General features: G+C 38.5%; 2 protein-coding genes across 3 annotated transcripts in view; one reads left to right on the top strand and one right to left on the bottom strand.

Moving 5' to 3' along the window:
• Positions 1 to 17729, top strand: part of wb (wing blister) — a 456603-nt gene that overhangs the window by 214311 nt on the left and 224563 nt on the right. The window lies entirely within an intron of this gene.
• The window catches only part of LOC137239687 (uncharacterized), a 568632-nt gene that overhangs the window by 402268 nt on the left and 148635 nt on the right, over positions 1 to 17729 (bottom strand). The gene's annotated exons all lie outside the window — the stretch shown is intronic.

Raw genomic sequence — 17729 nt, 5'->3', positions numbered from 1 at the left:
CAATTGCCCTTGACAGCAGTACAAATGAACCGAAGCCTTCCGGGCCCTGTCCTCCACATTAAGCTTTGAAGGAATCCCTTGAAAACAATTGCCTAGCAACCCCTAACTGCAAAGTCCCGAAGTAGTTCGTCCTGATAAATTCTATCAAAGCCTGTTCGACTCCCAGCGTTAAAGCGGCACTTTTTATTACCACTGGTAGGACATTGTTTAAACTCCTTTAAGTCTTTGTTGTTTGACAACAGAAAAACGATTTCCGTAGACCTGGTTTAACATTAGGCGTGTTGCGATGCCAAAAATCGCCCTGGAGGAATTCTGCTCCTTACATAAAGATCAATCAGGCTTTTCAGCGGTAAGAGGATAAGCTGACTTGTCTTCAGTCTTTGAGAGCTTTTCCCCGACTTTTAAATGAAGGTGACTTTGACCATGGTCTAGGACTTGGTAGCATAGGCCAACTGCAAACAGTTGGCGTAAACGGGAGCCAGCCAGGTGCGAAAAACATCTGAAGATCTATGCAGTAGTGCAGGAATAATTCCATCCAGCTCCGCAGTTTTGTACGGCCTAAAAGAGTTAATGACCCTTGCAAGTTGGTGCTCAAGAGCATATTCCAAATCATAGCCGACCCTTTCCCGTTTTCGCAGCACCTTACCTAGGACTATATGGCTATCCTAAGCTCATTTTTAAAAATATCCAACCCTCTCTTGTAGCGCTTCTAGTTCGAGGGTAGTTTACTCCTCTTGGCCACATGAAGAGCCAGTGGCTCTGAGGTTACCTCTGAGCGCCTCCGTTTACTCCTACCCATATGAGTTTTCAGTAGGCAGGAGTAATGCAAAGCACTGGTTCTCTTTTTCTGAAGCGGACTAGTTTTAAATTAGATGAGCCTTCCTACTCTTTATGTCAGAATTATACCTCTCACTATGCTTTTCGTAGTCATAGACAAACATAATTATTTCAAATTTCATCTTACTCAGCTATTCTTCACGTTAGAACATCTTTTATCTTAATTTTACAATATATTCATATTGTAACGAATTTTCGGAAATTTCTGATTATTTTGCAGCTTCTGTTAACGTTTAAGAAAACTTTTTTTATTTTGACTACTATGGGAGTAGTACTTCACAATTAAAACTATAGCGTACTTCACTAAAGCGTGTTAAACCAAACTGATTCCTAATTCCTCAGCTTGCGCTGCTTTTATACTCTCGAATACCTCGTTCACCCATTTCTCCCAAGGTCTAGACTTTTCGCGAACAGCTACTTATTTGTGTATCCTTTATGTGTCTGATATTTACGTTTCTCTTCTAGTTATATGCGTGTGTATGTGTGAGCAACAATGCGCTTTGTTGCGCATTCCGTTTCTTTCAAACAGTGCTTTCAAAAGTAGTTTCGTCATATTGTTCGGACAACAACATCTATGGTAGATGTAAAAAAAACAAGTAGACGATGAATTCCTTCTTCTGACGACAGCCAAAACTAGCTGAAGTTGCGCATCCTTCTTAAGGCCTTCTTTTTCAAAAAAAAAAAAACTAATAGATGAAAAGGGAATAGGTTTCAAGAAACCAGACAAGCTTACTCTTACCCGACCCTAAGATTTGGATTACGCATGAAATCTTTTGAATTTTTCAAGATGCCTAAGTATATACGCTTTTTCACATCAATCTGCAATCATATTTCTTTAAAATTCTTGAAATATTCTTAAAATTAAAAAAGTTTCCGCCCTTCAAAATTTCTAATCAAATTAAATAGCCATTAACCGCTAAATTGTACTACATACATAAATCCGTTTCTATTGTTGCAAAAGCATTTGAAAATATTTATTTGTCTACAGCAGCATTGGTTGCACAACAACCATAATAAAGTCATAGTTACTTAAGTAAATAAGTATGTAAGAATATATATATATACATAACCTTCTGCTAAAGCGAACATACTGCATTACGGTGCATTTATATGTCTAAATAAATATACGTACATTACGAGCCATTCACAATCTTCTTAACCCCAACTTCATCCAATGCAATGCCGCACTCATAATAAAAACATTAAGAACAAGAAGAAGAAAAAAAGTGTTGCTGTCTGCTGCAAAGACCTCTCAAATTTCATTGCACAATACAAATAAGAATCGTACGAAAAGCGTCATAATCCTAGACAAGTCATAAATCATTCACTTTGACCTTATCAGTCAAACGATAGCGTTGCCACTTTGACACAGAACTCATCGCTCATGTGAGGGGCGGCTGGAAAAACAGTTGGTATACGGTGTTTTGTGGACAAAATAGTAAACAAAAAAGTACTGAGACACCTAAAAATGTTGTTGTTGATTTTATGTTTATTTAAATTTTAATTTCGAAATATTTATGCGAGTATCTTTTATTTCGTTGGCAAAGTTTGTGTTGCAAAAGTTTATGGTTAGATGCTGCAACGACACATTGAGTTGTAAAAGAGGATGTTAAAATTAGGAAATCGGCATGTGATCAGAAAGTTTAGGAAGGTGCAAATTGATGTTAAGTTTATTTATGGCTATAAAGACGTATGAATGGCAAATGGTTGCACAATAACAAGGAGCGCACGCCTTAGACTGTGCTGAGTCTTTCTATAAACAGTAGGGATATGCAATTTCATGATGTTCCAAGGCATCTTCTGCTAAGCTTAAACATTTTTGTTGACCTAAGAAGAACGAAGCACCACAAACTTGGCACAAACAAAGAGGTATTACATAGGTACCAGACATACTGTCTTTTAGCTTGCCAGTCTGTTACTATTGATGCGACTTGTTAAGACCTTCTACCACTTATGTATGCCTCTGAAACACTTCACCGATGCATTAACATCATATAAGTATCCTTCGGCCGCTGTAGTGTGGTGGTAGCGAGCTCCGCCTACCAAACCGAAAATCCTGGATTCAAGCCCTGGGCAAAGCAGCATCAAAATTTAGAGAAAAGTTTTTTCAATTAGAAAAAAGTTTTTCTAAACGAGGGCGCCCCACGGCAGTGATTTGACAAGCACTCCGAGTGCATTTCTGCCATAAAAAGCTTCTCAGTTAAAACTCATCTGCCTTGCAGATGCCGTCCATAGTAGCTGTTCACTGCAGTATTGTAGAATATGTCGGCAGCTCAACACGCCTAAAGTAAGGGTAGGTCTACGGATCATTCGATTATCAAGCAAATAATTTGTGTTGGGTGGCTTTCTTGATATAGAAAGAGCCTTCTATAATATCCTACTAACGGTAAAAGAGCCCTCTCAACACTGGGCGTCAAATCGACTCTAGCAGAATTCAGCATTATATCGTTAAGTGGCACAACTGAAGCTTTGGAGTGGGGGAGCTACGGCTCAGACAAAGATAAGTACAGGCAATAGCAGAATTCAGCATTAGGACGTTAAGTGGCACAACTGAAGCTTTAGAGTGGGGGAGCTACGGTTGACAAAGATAAGAACAGGCACGACACAAGGGGTTGTTCTTTCTACCCTGCTTCGAGTCGTGGTAATGAACGACCTTAAGAATAGGGGCTGCCAAGTGTTGGCGTATGCCAATGAACTGGCAATTCTTGTCATGGGTAAATTTCTGAATACACTGAGCGATATTTTACAGGGTTACCTGGCTGTCGTGACCAGGTGGTCCGAATCATGCGGACAAACTGTCAGCGCCAGCAAAACGGAGCTCGTTTTGTTTACGCCGATATACAAGATTCCTGAAATTAGACCATCTTATATTGGGGGAGTGTTGCTAATGCTGTCTGACAGAGTTTAGTACCTTGATGTATTTTATGCACGCTTGCTATGGAGAACATGACTAGGAAGGCTTCAGTAGTTTTACACTGCTGTCGAGATACAATTGGAAAACGCTGGGGGCTCACTCCGTAGGTGGTCCATTGGCTGTACGATATGGTAACCAAGCCGACTCTCTTCTATGGCGTTTTGGTATGGTGGAGCCCATTAGACACTTCTTTCGTGATGAGAAGGTTTATAGTAATGCAGCGATTAGCGATGGTTGGAATGATCAGAGCTCTTCGTGCCACACATTAACTGGCACTAAACGAAATGCTGAATCTGTACCCGGTTGACATAGTCGGCAAAATGGTCGCAGCCGGGCGGCAATGGGGCTTCATGACGCGGGATATGAGCTTGTAAATAATGGACACTTTGACCAAATTCGACTTCATTCCTGGTGGGACAGAATTGTTGTCATATTCACCACTCAAATTTCCTCAAGGAATGAATAATTAATATGGGACGGAAATCTGGGGGACCATGTTCACGGATAGATCCAGGCTAAACGGGAGGGTCGGGTGTGGAGTATTCTACCATGATCTCGGTATTATTCAGGCTACGCGATCACTGCAGCGATTTTCAGGCGGAGATGGACGCTATAAAGGAATAATTTGGCATCTAATCAGATATTCAGGCGGTTATCAAAGCGCTTAGCTCCGCCATAATGGGGTAAAGAGCTGTGTTGGCTTCTAACTACTAACTTCTACTACTGTTTGAAAAAAAATTATCAGGGTGCCATGGCTTAAGGATAGCCCTGGTAACTTTCAGGCTGTTCTCTTGGCCCGGGCAGGGACGGGAAAATTGAACGTATATGTGAGTTTGGGATTTCGGTTTGGCAAGTGGGTTGCTCGCTACTTCTAGTCAGGTCTTCGAGTCAGCTAAGACCTTTTGATACACTTTTTTCCTGATTCGAGGCCTTTCCTGACCATTGTTGACTTTAAGCGCTAACCGGAACTATTAGGATGAACTAAATATCATCTGTTCATGGTTATTGTAATGTTAACTGGATACTGCCCAATAGCGATCCGTGCGGTACATTAAAACATTGGACAGTACCAGCTGTGTTATCTGTATGGCTGACGACGAGGTGGGATCATTCAATCACTTTAAGCTCATCTGTCCAGCCTTTCTGACGGCGAGGCGTAATATCTCAGTCGGGAGGCATTCTACTTCCTGGACAATATTTCCTGGATCGATGCGTGCCTTATCGTTGCTACGCAGCGAGTCGCTAACCAACTGGAAATCAGTTGAACTATGAGAGTATATGGTAAGATAGCGGACCAAAATAAAGTGTCCAAGTGAGCTGTTCCTTAACAGGGCAGCTACCACCCAATCTTACCTAACCCAGCCTATGGAGAAATGCTACAAAGTCAACGTGGAGTATAGATGGACAGGCAAGCTTTCTAGACTAGTTCAGAAATATATTTTTGTGCTTAGTTTTATTGGGTGCCAGATCGCATTAGAGTTCTTCAAAATGATATGGCCAGCAACATGGCAAGGATCGCTCTAAATAAATATTCATTTGCCTACAATCAGTTAAGACCATGGCCGACAACTGAGTGACTAATAAGTTTTGATGATAATATGTGGCGGGACCGCAGACAGCTTGCCCTTCCTTCCCTAGGGTAAGATATGTGTGAAACGACTCAACGTCTGCTTGTTATGATTATTATTATTATTATTATTATTATTATTATTATTGTTATTATTATTATTATTTTTTTTTTTTTTTTTTTGTGTTACGTGGAAGGAGGAAATGCTTTATGCACTAACCGGGTTGTTAAGCCTCGGTGCTACTCTCTGTAGCAGCGAGCCTCTCCGAGTCTAGGACTCCCTTTCTTTTTCTTTTCATGGGCTACCCACTAAAACCTAACCTCCCACGGCCCGCACATTTTCCGCACCTGGGCCTTTTATTATTATTATTATTATTATTATTATTATTATTATTATTTTTATTATTATTATTTATAGGTCTGGAAGCACTGCGACCTTTGTGCAGATCTATTGTACAAGACCTTTCAGCCTAATTTTTTATCTGAAGGCTTTTGATGTATCTTAGTACCTCTTCAGGCTTTTGACTCCATATCACATAGGGATTAAGAGTCCCACCTCCTGGATGGCATATTGTTTGCCTAGCTAGAGCGACGCATTCGCAGAGAATGTGAACCGGCGTTTCATCATCCAGCTCACAGAAACGACAAATTTGGTTATCAGATAAATTTAATTTACTTAGGTGATATCGTAGACCGCAGTGTCCCGTATAGTACCCAGTAAGAGTTCTTAGGTCCTCCCTGCTTAGGTTAATGAGTTTGGCTGATACTGTCGTTGCCGGAAGTATAAACAGTTTGGCCTGCCTTTGCCCTGGGCAATCAATGCAGTGACGTCTGTATTGTTTAGTTTCCCAGTTACTTATAGCTTCACTGGTGTGTGCTTTTGTAGGTCCACAAAAGGGCTCTGGACCATAGAATACTGATGTTTGCTGATGATGCCTGTTATGTTAGTTTTATTTGTTTGGATTATAACAAACTGTTTATTGTTGTTATGGCTTTCACGTAAACAAATTGGTGAGAAACAAAAAACAATAATTCTGTACAGGAAGACACGAGTTCATTAGCGATTTCCTCATAATAATCTGCGAATGTGAATCAAATAATTCACAACTTTGCAATATGCCATTCAGCTTTGTGTTAAAAAAAATAAACATGTAATTGCTTCAATCATACAACTATGGCACCAACAACTGCACACCCCACTTTGAAATGAGCTGTTCAATTCTATATACAGCTGCGAACAGCAAAATAGCAGTGGCAGTTTTTAACAAATTTCGTCAATTAAATTTTTTTTTTTGAATATCTTGAGCAAAAACTTCTATAAATTCTGTAACTGATGCTGTGCAAATCAATATCAAAAACGTTTTCGCACAAAAATCGATAATTCGAATAAATGTTGCCAATGTTTCGAAGTTTTTATTTGGAGTTCTAAACGTTTTCGAAAAAATTCGAAATTCTTATAAAATTTGATTTTTTTTATTTGGAGCTCTCTGAGTTTTTTTAAGTATGGATTTTTTTAACTTGAGTTTTGAGAATTTTTATCCGAACGGTGTTTTTCAGATTTTGCTTCATAAAAGTGTGAAACTTTTTTTTGAAGTATATGAGAAACGCTCTTCGCCAAAAAGAAATCAAAAATTGCAAACAATTAGTGCAAATTTTGAGAGACCTAAAACTTGAAATAAAAAGTTTGAAATTTTCGTGGAATTTTCTCCAATTTGAACTTTTTCGAAAACGTTTTTGAATCTAGCATAGTTTCAGTTAAAAAATTTCTAGGAAATATTTTCTTAAATTTCGTAAAATTTTAGAATTTTTTTGAAAATTTGTTTGAGATTGGCTTTAATAGCTTCAGTCACAAAAATTCATAGAATTACGAGTAAAAAGTTAAAAATCTTCTCGAATTTTCGAAATTTTTCGAAAACGTTTATGAAATTGGGTTGCATAGAATCAGGTGCGAAATTCATAGAACTTCAAATAATTCTCGAATGTTTTCTAAAACGTTTTCGGAACTGGTTTGACTGGCATCAGTTACGAAAAAAAAAAAATATATAAAGGTTGAATTTTTCGTTAAGTTTTTTTCGAATATTCGAATGTTTTCTAAAACTTTTTTGGGATTAGTTTGAATATCTTCAGTAACAATATTCACAGAACTCCAAATAGAATGTTCGAGATTTTCGTAATATTGTGGTGAATAATCACAACAACAACAAGTAAGGAAGGTTAAGTTCGGGTGTAACCGAACATTACATACTCAGTTGAGAGCTATGGTAACAACATAAGGGAAAATAACCATGTAGGAAAATGAACCGAGGGAAACCCTGGAATGTGTTTGTATGACATGGGTATCAAATAAAAGGCATTAAAGAGTATTTTATGAGGGAGTGGGCCATAGTTCTATAGGTGGCCGCCATTTAGGGATATAGCCATAAAGGTGGACCAAGGGTGACCATAGAATTTGTTTGTACAATATGGGCGTCAAACGAATGGTGTTAATGAGTATTTTAAAAGGGAGTGGGCCTTAGTTCTATAGGTGGATGCCGTTTCGAGATATCGCCATAAAGGTGGACCAGGGGTGACTCTAGAATGCGTTTGTACGATAGGGGTATCAAATGAAAGGTGTTAATGAGTATTTTAAAAGGGATTAATCCTTAGTTCCATAGGTGGACGCCGTTTCGAGATATCGCCATAAAGGTGGACCAGGGGTGACCCTAGAATTTGTTTGTACAATACGGGTATCAAAAGAAAGGTGTTAATGAGTATTTTAAAAGGGAGTAATCCATAGTTCCATAGGTGGACGCCGTTTCGAGATATCGCCATAAAGGTGGACCAGGGCTGACCCTAGAATTTTTTTGTACAATATGGGCATCAAACGAAAGGTGTTAATGAGTATTTTAAAAGGGAGTGGGCCTTATTTCTATAGGTGGACGCCGTTTCGAAATATCGCCATAAAGGTGGACCAGGGGTGACTCTAGAATTTTTTTGTACAATATAGGTATCAAAAGAAAGGAGTTAATGAGTATTTTAAAAGGGGTAATCCTTAGTTCCATAGGTGGACGCCGTTTCGAGATATCGCCATAAAGGTGGACCAGGGGTGACCCTAGAATTTTTTTGTACAATATGGGCATCAAACGAAAGGTGTTGATGAGTATTTTAAAAGGGAGTGGGCCTTAGTTCTATAGGTGGACGCCGTTTCGAAATATAGCCATAAAGGTGGACCAGGGGTGACTCTAGAATGTGTTTGTACAATATGGGTATCAAAAGAAATGTGTTAATGAGTATTTTAAAAGGGAGTAATCCTTAGTTCCATAGGTGGACGCCGTTTCGAGATATCGCCATAAAGGTGGACCAGGGGTGACCCTAGAATTCGTTTGTAATATGGGCATCAAACGAAAGGTGTTAATGAGTATTTTAAAAGGGAGTAATCCTTAGTTCCATAGGTGGACGCCATTTCAAGATATCGCCATAAAGGTGGGCCAGGGGTGACTCTAGAATTCGTTTGTGCAATATGGTTATCAAACGAAAGGAATTAATGAGTATTTTAAAAGGGAGTGGGCCTTAGTTCTATAGGTGGACGCCTTTTCGAGGTATAGCAATAAAGGTGGACCAGGGGTGACTCTAGACTTTGTTTGTACGATATGGGTATCAAATGAAAGGTGTTAATGAGTATTTTTAAAAGGGAGTGGGCCTTAGTTCCATAGGTGGACGCCTTTTCGAGGTATCGCAATAAAGGTGGACCAGGGGTGACTCTAGACTTTGTTTGTACGATATGGGTATCAAATGAAAGGTGTTAATGAGTATTTTTAAAAGGGAGTGGGCCTTAGTTCTATAGGTGGACGCCTTTTCGAGGTATCGCAATAAAGGTGGACCAGGGGTGACTCTAGACTTTGTTTGTACGATATGGGTATCAAATGAAAGGTGTTAATGAGTATTTTTAAAAGGGAGTGGGCCTTAGTTCTATAGGTGGACGCCTTTTCGAGGTATCGCAATAAAGGTGGACCAGGGGTGACTCTAGACTTTGTTTGTACGATATGGGTATCAAATGAAAGGTGTTAATGAGTATTTTTAAAAGGGAGTGGGCCTTCGTTCTATAGGTGTTCGCCTTTTCGAGGTATAGCCATAAAGGTGGACCAGGGGTGACTTTATAATATGTTTGTACGATATGGGTATCAAATGAAAGGTGTTAATGGGTATTTTAAAGGGCGTGGGGCTTAGTTCTATAGGTGGACGCCTTTTCGAGATATCGCCATAAAGGTGGACCAGGGGTGACTCTAGAATGAGTTTGTACGATATGGGTATCAAATTAAAGGTATTAATGAGAGTTTTAAAAGGGAGTGGTGGTAGTTCTATATGTGAAGGCGTTTTCCAGATATCGACCAAAATGTGGACCAGGGTGACCCAGAACATCATCTGTTGGATACCGCTAATTTATTTATATATGTAATACCTGCCAAGCTTTCAAGGGTTTTTTATTTCGCACTGCAGAACTTTTTCATATTCTTCTACTTAATATGGTAGGTGTCACAACCATTTTAAAAAGTTTTTTCTAAAGTTATATTTCGCGTCAATAAAACAATCCAATTACCATGTTTCATCCCTTTTTTCGTATTTGGTATAGAATTATGGCTTTTTTTTTCATTTTTCGTAATTTTCGATATCGAAAAAGTGGGCGTGGTCATAGTCGGATTTCGTTCATTTTTCATACCAAGATAAAGTGAGTTCAAGTAAGCACGTAAACTAAGTTCATTAAAGATATGTCGATTTTTGCTCAAGTTATCGTGTTAACGGCCATGCGGAAGGACAGACGGACGACTGTGTATAAAAACTGGGCGTGGTATCAACCGATTTCGCCCATTTTCACAGAAAACAGTTAGCGTCATAAAATCTATGCCCCTACCAAATTTCAAAAGGATTGGTTAATTTTTGTTCGACTTATGGCGTTAAAAGTATCCTAGACAAATTAAATGAAAAAGGGCGGAGCCACGCCCATTTTGAAATTTTCTTTTATTTTTGTATTTTGTTGCACCATATCATTACTGGAGTTGAATGTTGACATTATTTACTTATATACTGTAACGATATTAAATTTTTTGTTAAAATTTTACTTTAAAAAAAAATTTTTTTTAAAAGTGGGCGTGGTCGTTCTCCGATTTTGCTAATTTTTATTAAGCGTACATATAGTAATAGGAGTAACGTTTCTGCCAAATTTCATCATGATATCTTCAACGACTGCCAAATTACAGCTTGCAAAAGTTTTAAATTACCTTCTTTTAAAAGTGGGCGGTGCCACGCCCATTGTCCAAAATTTTACTAATTTTCTATCCTGCGTCATAGGTTCAACTCATCTACCAAGTTTCGTCGCTTTATCTGTCTTTTGTAATGAATTATCGCACTTTTCGGTTTTTCGAAATTTTCGATATTGAAAAAGTGGGCGTTAGCGTCATAAAATCTATGCCCCTACCAAATTTCAAAAGGATTGGTTAATTTTTGTTCGACTTATGGCGTTAAAAGTATCCTAGGCAAATTAAATGAAAAAGGGCGGAGCCACGCCCATTTTGAAATTTTCTTTTATTTTTGTATTTTGTTGCACCATATCATTACTGGAGTTGAATGTTGACATTATTTACTTATATACTGTAACGATATTAAATTTTTTGTTAAAATTTTACTTTAAAAAAAAATTTTTTTTAAAAGTGGGCGTGGTCGTTCTCCGATTTTGCTAATTTTTATTAAGCGTACATATAGTAATAGGAGTAACGTTTCTGCCAAATTTCATCATGATATCTTCAACGACTGCCAAATTACAGCTTGCAAAAGTTTTAAATTACCTTCTTTTAAAAGTGGGCGGTGCCACGCCCATTGTCCAAAATTTTACTAATTTTCTATCCTGCGTCATAGGTTCAACTCATCTACCAAGTTTCGTCGCTTTATCTGTCTTTTGTAATGAATTATCGCACTTTTTCGGATTTTCGAAATTTTCGATATCGAAAAAGTGGGCGTGGTTATAGTCCGATATCGTTCATTTTAAATAGCGATCTGAGATGTATGCTCAGGAACCTATATACCAAATTTCATCAAAATACCTCAAAATTTACTCAAGTTATCGTGTTAACGGACGGACGGACGGACATGGCTCAATCAAATTTTTTTTCGATCCTGATTATTTTGATATATGGAAGTCTATATATATTTCGATTCCTTTATATATGTACAACCAACCGTTATCCAATCAAACTTATTATACTCTGTGAGCTCTGCTCAACTGAGTATAAAAACAGCAGCTTAAAGCAAAGAAACTATCTTACATACACATACATATGTTGTCATCAACTAATAGCAGAAGTTGTTATTCACATATACACATACATATAGCTAAATAACCAAGTATGCGAAACAACTGTTCCAGAAGACCTTGGGAGAAATAGGTCAACGAGTCTAACTGAGAGTATAAAACCAGCGAAAGCTGAGGAATAAGTAATCAGTTTTGACACGCTATTGAGTGAAGTATAATTTTAGTTGTGAAGTACTACTCCCAAAGTAGTCTAAATAAAGACCATTTTGCAATACTGAATGTTTGAGTTATTTATTCGACAATTCAGAGATTCGAACGTTAGCAAAAGTTGGATAATAACCAGGAATCCCCCAAAATTCGTTACAATATGTTTTTTCGAATTTTTTCGGAATGAGTTACGAAACTCATAGCACCTTGCACAAAAATTTTAAAACTTTCGTAAATATTTCTTGAGATTCCGAATTATCTCGAAAACGTTTTTGAAATTGATTTAAATAGTTTCAGTTACGAAATTTATAGAACTCCAAATAAAAATATTGAAATTCTTGTAAAATTTCTGGAATTTTGGAACACGTTTTTTAGACTGGGTTGAATAGCTTCAGATACGAAATTCCTTGAAAAAAAAACCTCGAATCGTTTTTCAGATTGGTTAGATTAGCTTCAGTTAGGAAATTCGTAGAACTATAAAGTTCGAAGCTGCCATAAAATTTGTTCCAATTTCCGAATTTTTTCAGAAACATTTTTGAGATTGGTTTGCATAACTTCGGTTACCAAATTCATAGAAGATTTTCTTAACGAATTTAAAAAAGAAGAATTCAATTGAAATTTTATGAAAGTGTATCGAGTTAAAAGTTCTGTTGTAACATGAAAATTTGCATTAGAACTTGTCATTACAAAAACATTTGACATTTGATTGATTGAAAAACCTGCGCGGCAAGTAAAATACCAAAGAAGGAAAAGAGCAAAAGAGAAATTAAAATGTGCGAAAGCAAACTGATAAAAGACACAGTTTATATAAAAGTATTGAATCATTTGACTTATTGCAAATTTGTACAAATAACGCGAAAACAACGCCTGAATATTGAAATTGGCGCAGAATAATTTATTTGGACCCATAACGTCATAAAAACTTTCAACAAAATATATGGTATTTCTTAGATGTTTAATCTGACGTGATTTCACATTATTTTAGTTTTTCTTACGTCTTGGTTGTATCTTCTTTCTTAGTGTCCTTGGTATTGGAAGTTACGTTTTGGTTCGGTTAGGATAGGTTGAACTGACTGGTCCATGACGACCATAGACTGAATGAGTCCGTAGTGTTACCAGAAGTTTGCTCAACGACTAAACTCAAAAATCACTCTCAGGACCAGCATCTATATTATTAAATAACTCCCTCCTCCTGGCAAATACTAGAAGCTTTCCAGCACCTATGCTATTTGCTGTTTCTAGATATGATAGCTGTGCCACTACTAATAGCTGGAGTCTTAGCCTTGCGAGCGCAGGACATGAGCACAAAACGTCCTCGATCCTTTCCTCCTCTAAACCGCGCATCCTACATCTGCTTTAACTGACAAGACCTAATTTAAAAGCATGTGACGCTAGAATGCAGTGTAGAGTCAGAATCTTTAAATTACTAGTCCACACTCCCCTCTTTTCAATGATAAAAATATCTTCGTTAGAATCCACGCTTTTCTACTTAGTCGATCACGGCGGCTACCGTGGTGTGTGCTCCGCGGGGTCGCCCCTCGGCAGTGTTTGGCAAGCGCTCCGAGTGTATTTCTGCCATGAAAAGCTCTCAGTGAAAACTCATCTGCCTTGCAGATGCCGTTCGGAGTCGACATAAAACATGTAGGGCCCGTCCGGCCAATTTGTAGGGAAAATCAAAAGGAGCACGACACAAGTTGGAAGAGAAGCTCGTCCTTAGATCTCTTCGGAGGTTATGGCGCCTTACATTTATTTTTATTTTAATCTGATTGCAACGTCTACAGAACAAGCTTCGAGCTTGCCTATTTCAGAATCTTCGCAGTATACCGGCGACCCTACTCCTTCCATTACTTTAGAACCATCGATATACACGTGTATCCCCCCGTCTGCCATTTGAGCATCCTTGCGCCAACCATTCATCTCTATCGTGACTCTAAGAGACCCGTCGAAGCGCAGGTAAAGAGCTAGGTATTCTGTCCGTCTAATATTTTATAACGCTATGTTACTATGACTGTATGATCTGCGCTCCAGCTATACGGAGACATTGAGTACCGTTTTTGGTTAGAGCTTCGTTTGTTCTTTTCTATCTTGTTCTTATGTGTTATTGTGGTTTTTTTTTTTTTTATATATGTTTGTGCTGTTCCGATTTCGGTATATTTTTGCTTCTTTTCATCTCGCTGACGTTTACGTGTCACTGTCGTTGATAATTTTATAGCATAGATATGATATTAGTGTCATTTCGATTTTGGTATGCTTCTTTTCTTCTCGTTGAAGTTTGTTTCATTGTCGTTGATTTTTTCATGTCTGTGCTTTTGTGTCGTTTCAATTCCGTTATATCCCTGCATCTTTTCGCCTCGTTGAAGGTTACGTTTCACTGTCGTCGATTTTTTCATATCTGTGCTTTTTGTCGTTTCGATTTTGGTATGTTACTGCTCCATTTCTTCTCGTTGAAGTTTTTCTCATTGTCGTTGATTTTTTCATGTCTGTGCTTTTGTGTCGTTTCAATTCCATTATATTCCTGCATCTTTTCGCCTCGTTGAAGTTTACGTTTCACTGTCGTTGATTTTTTCATATCTCTGCTTTTTTGTCGTTTCAATTCCGGTATCTTCCTGCTTCTTTTCGTCTCGTTGACATTTATGTTTGATTGTCGTCGATTTTTTCAAATCTGTGCTTTTGTGTCGTTCGGATTCCGATATATGTTTTCTTCTTTTTCGTCTCGTTAACGTTTATGTTTCACTGTCGTTAATTTTGTCATATGTGTGCTCTTTTGTCGTTCCGATTTCGGTATATTTCTGCTTCTTTTCTTTCCCGTTGCCGTTTTTGTTCCGTTTTCGCGTAAGTCCTATTTAGTTCTCACATTTTTCTCGTTATATAAGAATTTTATATATTATCTCATGCTAACTGAATTTAGACATTTGTTGGAGCTCAGCTACACAGAATAACCTTGTATACAAAAACTTGAATATTTTTAAACTCTTTTCAAAATATTCAACTATTCACTTATCTCATTGTAGGTACCTTGGCCCCAATAATTCAACTCACAATTTACAGCTACTGCCACACTGCAAACAATCTGCATATTACACGTGCATTATTCCATTCACATATTTCTAGCAATTTGACCCTCCATAGACGACGACTTCCTGTTGTGCAGCATAGTCTGCCGCAATACGTTGAAACATTTCACAATCTTATTTACTTTGTTCGAATAACCGCTAATGTCTGGCTTTGATTTTTGCATATAACTCATAATTTTGCCAACAGCAACTGATGAGTTCAAACAAATGCGAGTACGTGTGTATTAAGAAGCATTTCGTGCCACAAAATGTGGCACATTGCTAATGATCTTGTTACTCGTTGAAGTTTTGCTACTAACGAGCAACTAACGCTAATTTTTTCGATGCCGTGACGTTATCATGCAGTAAGAAAGAGGTGGATACACAAATTTGGAATTCGATTCTAATTTTGTGTATTGGCATATTATTATTATTTTTTCTTAGATTGTTAGTTAGAATATCTTGTTTTTTTTTAATATTGTCAATAGGCTCGTGGAGTCTGCTTAGTAACACCAGTCAGCGTGAAAAAAACTTCACTTGCTTCACCGTTACTTCGCACTTATTCACCATCAGTGCCTGTGGATCTAAAAATGTTTACATACTACATACATAAATAATAGTTTAAAAAAACTAAAAAAAAACACGCTTTTATAGCTAACCGAAATAAAAAATAGAAAATAATTTTCAATTGAAAAGAGTTTATATAACAGTAGAAGAAGGTCAAACAATCATTTATAGTTAATCACCTCAAAATAAAATTATAATAAAATTTAAGTTATTAACAGAATAATTTAATTCAGATTAAAAAGCGTGGGGTGCATTTGACTACATTTCATATCTTTCCTCTCAGATAGTTGCCAATAGAATGATTGTAACATTCAATATCAAGCACCCCACGCTTTTTACTGTGAATTAAATTATTCTGTTAATAACTTAAATTTTATTATAATTTAATTTGAGGTGATTAACTATAAATGATTGTTTGACCTTCTACTACTGTTATATAAACTCTTTTTAATTGAAAGGTAGGTAGGTTGAACTGGCCGGTCCATGAGGACCTCACATAGACTGATTGAGTCCGTAGTGTTACCAGAAGTTTGTTTTAACGACCAAACTGAAAAACCCTATCAAAAACCAGGACTTATGTTATAAAATAACTCCGTCCTCTTGGCAAATACTAGAAGCTTCCTAGGATTTAAGCCACTTACTGCTTCTAGATCTGACAGCTGTATCACTCCTAATAGCTGGAGTCTTAGCCTGGCAAGTGAAGGGCACGAGCACAGAACGTGCTCGATCTTGTCCTCCTCCAACCCGCACATCCTACATCTGCTATCACTGACCAAGCCTAGTTTAAAGGCATGTGACGCCAGCAGGCAGTGTCCAGTCAGAATACCCGTCATGAGTCTACAGTCCTCTCTTTTTAATGATAGGAGCAACTGTGTTAGTCTAAGGTTGTAAGACCTACACATAATCTTCGACACTTTACAGCCCCGCGCTTGAACCCACGCCTTTCCCGCTTGGTCGATCATGTGCACCTCTCGACTTTGCTTAATCTCGCCCAATCTAATTGGGACATCTACGGAGCAAGCTTCAAGTGATGCGCCCTTTTTAGCTAGTTCTTCCGCTTTTTCATTCCCATCTATTCCCATATGCCCTGGGGCCCAATATAGATGTATGCTTCTCCCTGTCCCGATTCTCTCCAGAGGCTGCTTACACTCTAACACGCATTTAGATGCTGTGCTATGCGAGATTATTGCCTTAATTGCTGCTTGACTGTCAATATAAAAGTTAACACGGTTGCAGCTTAAGCTATTCTCTTCCAGGGTTTCTACTGCTTTGGTTACGGCTTATATTTCCGCTTGGTAAACGCTACAGTAATCCGGCAGCCTGTAGGATCTGCTTATTTCCGGATCAGCGCAGTATACCGCAGAACCTACTCCTTCCACTACTTTGGAACCATCGGTGTACATATGTATCGCCTCGTCCGCCATTTGCGCACCCTTGCGCCAACCGTCCACCTCTATTGTGGCCTTAAGATCTCCCTCGAAGCGCAGATAGGGAATCATGTAGTCTGTTCGTCTTGTGATTGATGACGCTATACTACTATGGCCATATGGTCGGCGCTCAAGCTGCACCGAACCACCGAGTCTGGTTGCGGTCGTTAACGCTTTGCTCTTTGCTACCAGGTCTACAGGTGGGATGTGCAAAATGGCATACAGTGCAGCCGTCGGGGTTGTTTTCAGGACTCACGTAATGCTAAGCATCGATAGTCTGCATACCCCCTCTAATTTTTTGAGGTATGTTGTTTTTTTTGTGGCTTTCCACCAAACAAGAACTCCATAGTATAGAATAGGGCTTACAATCGCTGTAAAAACCCAATGAGAAAGAGAGGGCGATAGGCCCCACGTACACCCCAGCATTCTTTTACATGCATAGAGTGCCGTTGAGGCCTTCTTGACCCTCTCCTTCACGTTGAGCTTCCATAACAGCTTACTGTCTAGGATGATTCCTAAATATTTTGTGCAAAGTTTTCCTGTAAGGTCACCCCTCCTAACTTAGGCCTGGTCCAATTTGGGACCTTGTACCTCTTTGTAAACAAGACCATATCCGTCTTCTCCGCATTGACTTTCAACCCGACATTTGATGCCCAGGTATGAATATCGCGAAGCGCCCGATCCATCAAAGAACTAATCGTTGGAAGGCACTTTCCACTTATGACAATTGCAAAGTCATCTGCGTAAGCCGTAAGTTTTACGGGGTCCCTCATCGAATTGCCCGAGCAGTTGGTTGATGACCAGCGTCCACAGCAGAGGTGATAGCACCCCTCCCTGCGGCGTGCCCCTGTCCACTGATTCCGCGGCCTCGTAC

This window comes from Eurosta solidaginis, chromosome 2 (assembly GCF_040869045.1).
Source record: "Eurosta solidaginis isolate ZX-2024a chromosome 2, ASM4086904v1, whole genome shotgun sequence".
Classification (NCBI taxonomy): Eukaryota; Metazoa; Arthropoda; class Insecta; order Diptera; family Tephritidae; genus Eurosta; species Eurosta solidaginis.
The sequence above is the reverse complement of the archived record's forward strand: the minus strand, read 5'-3'. Positions and strand labels throughout refer to the sequence as shown.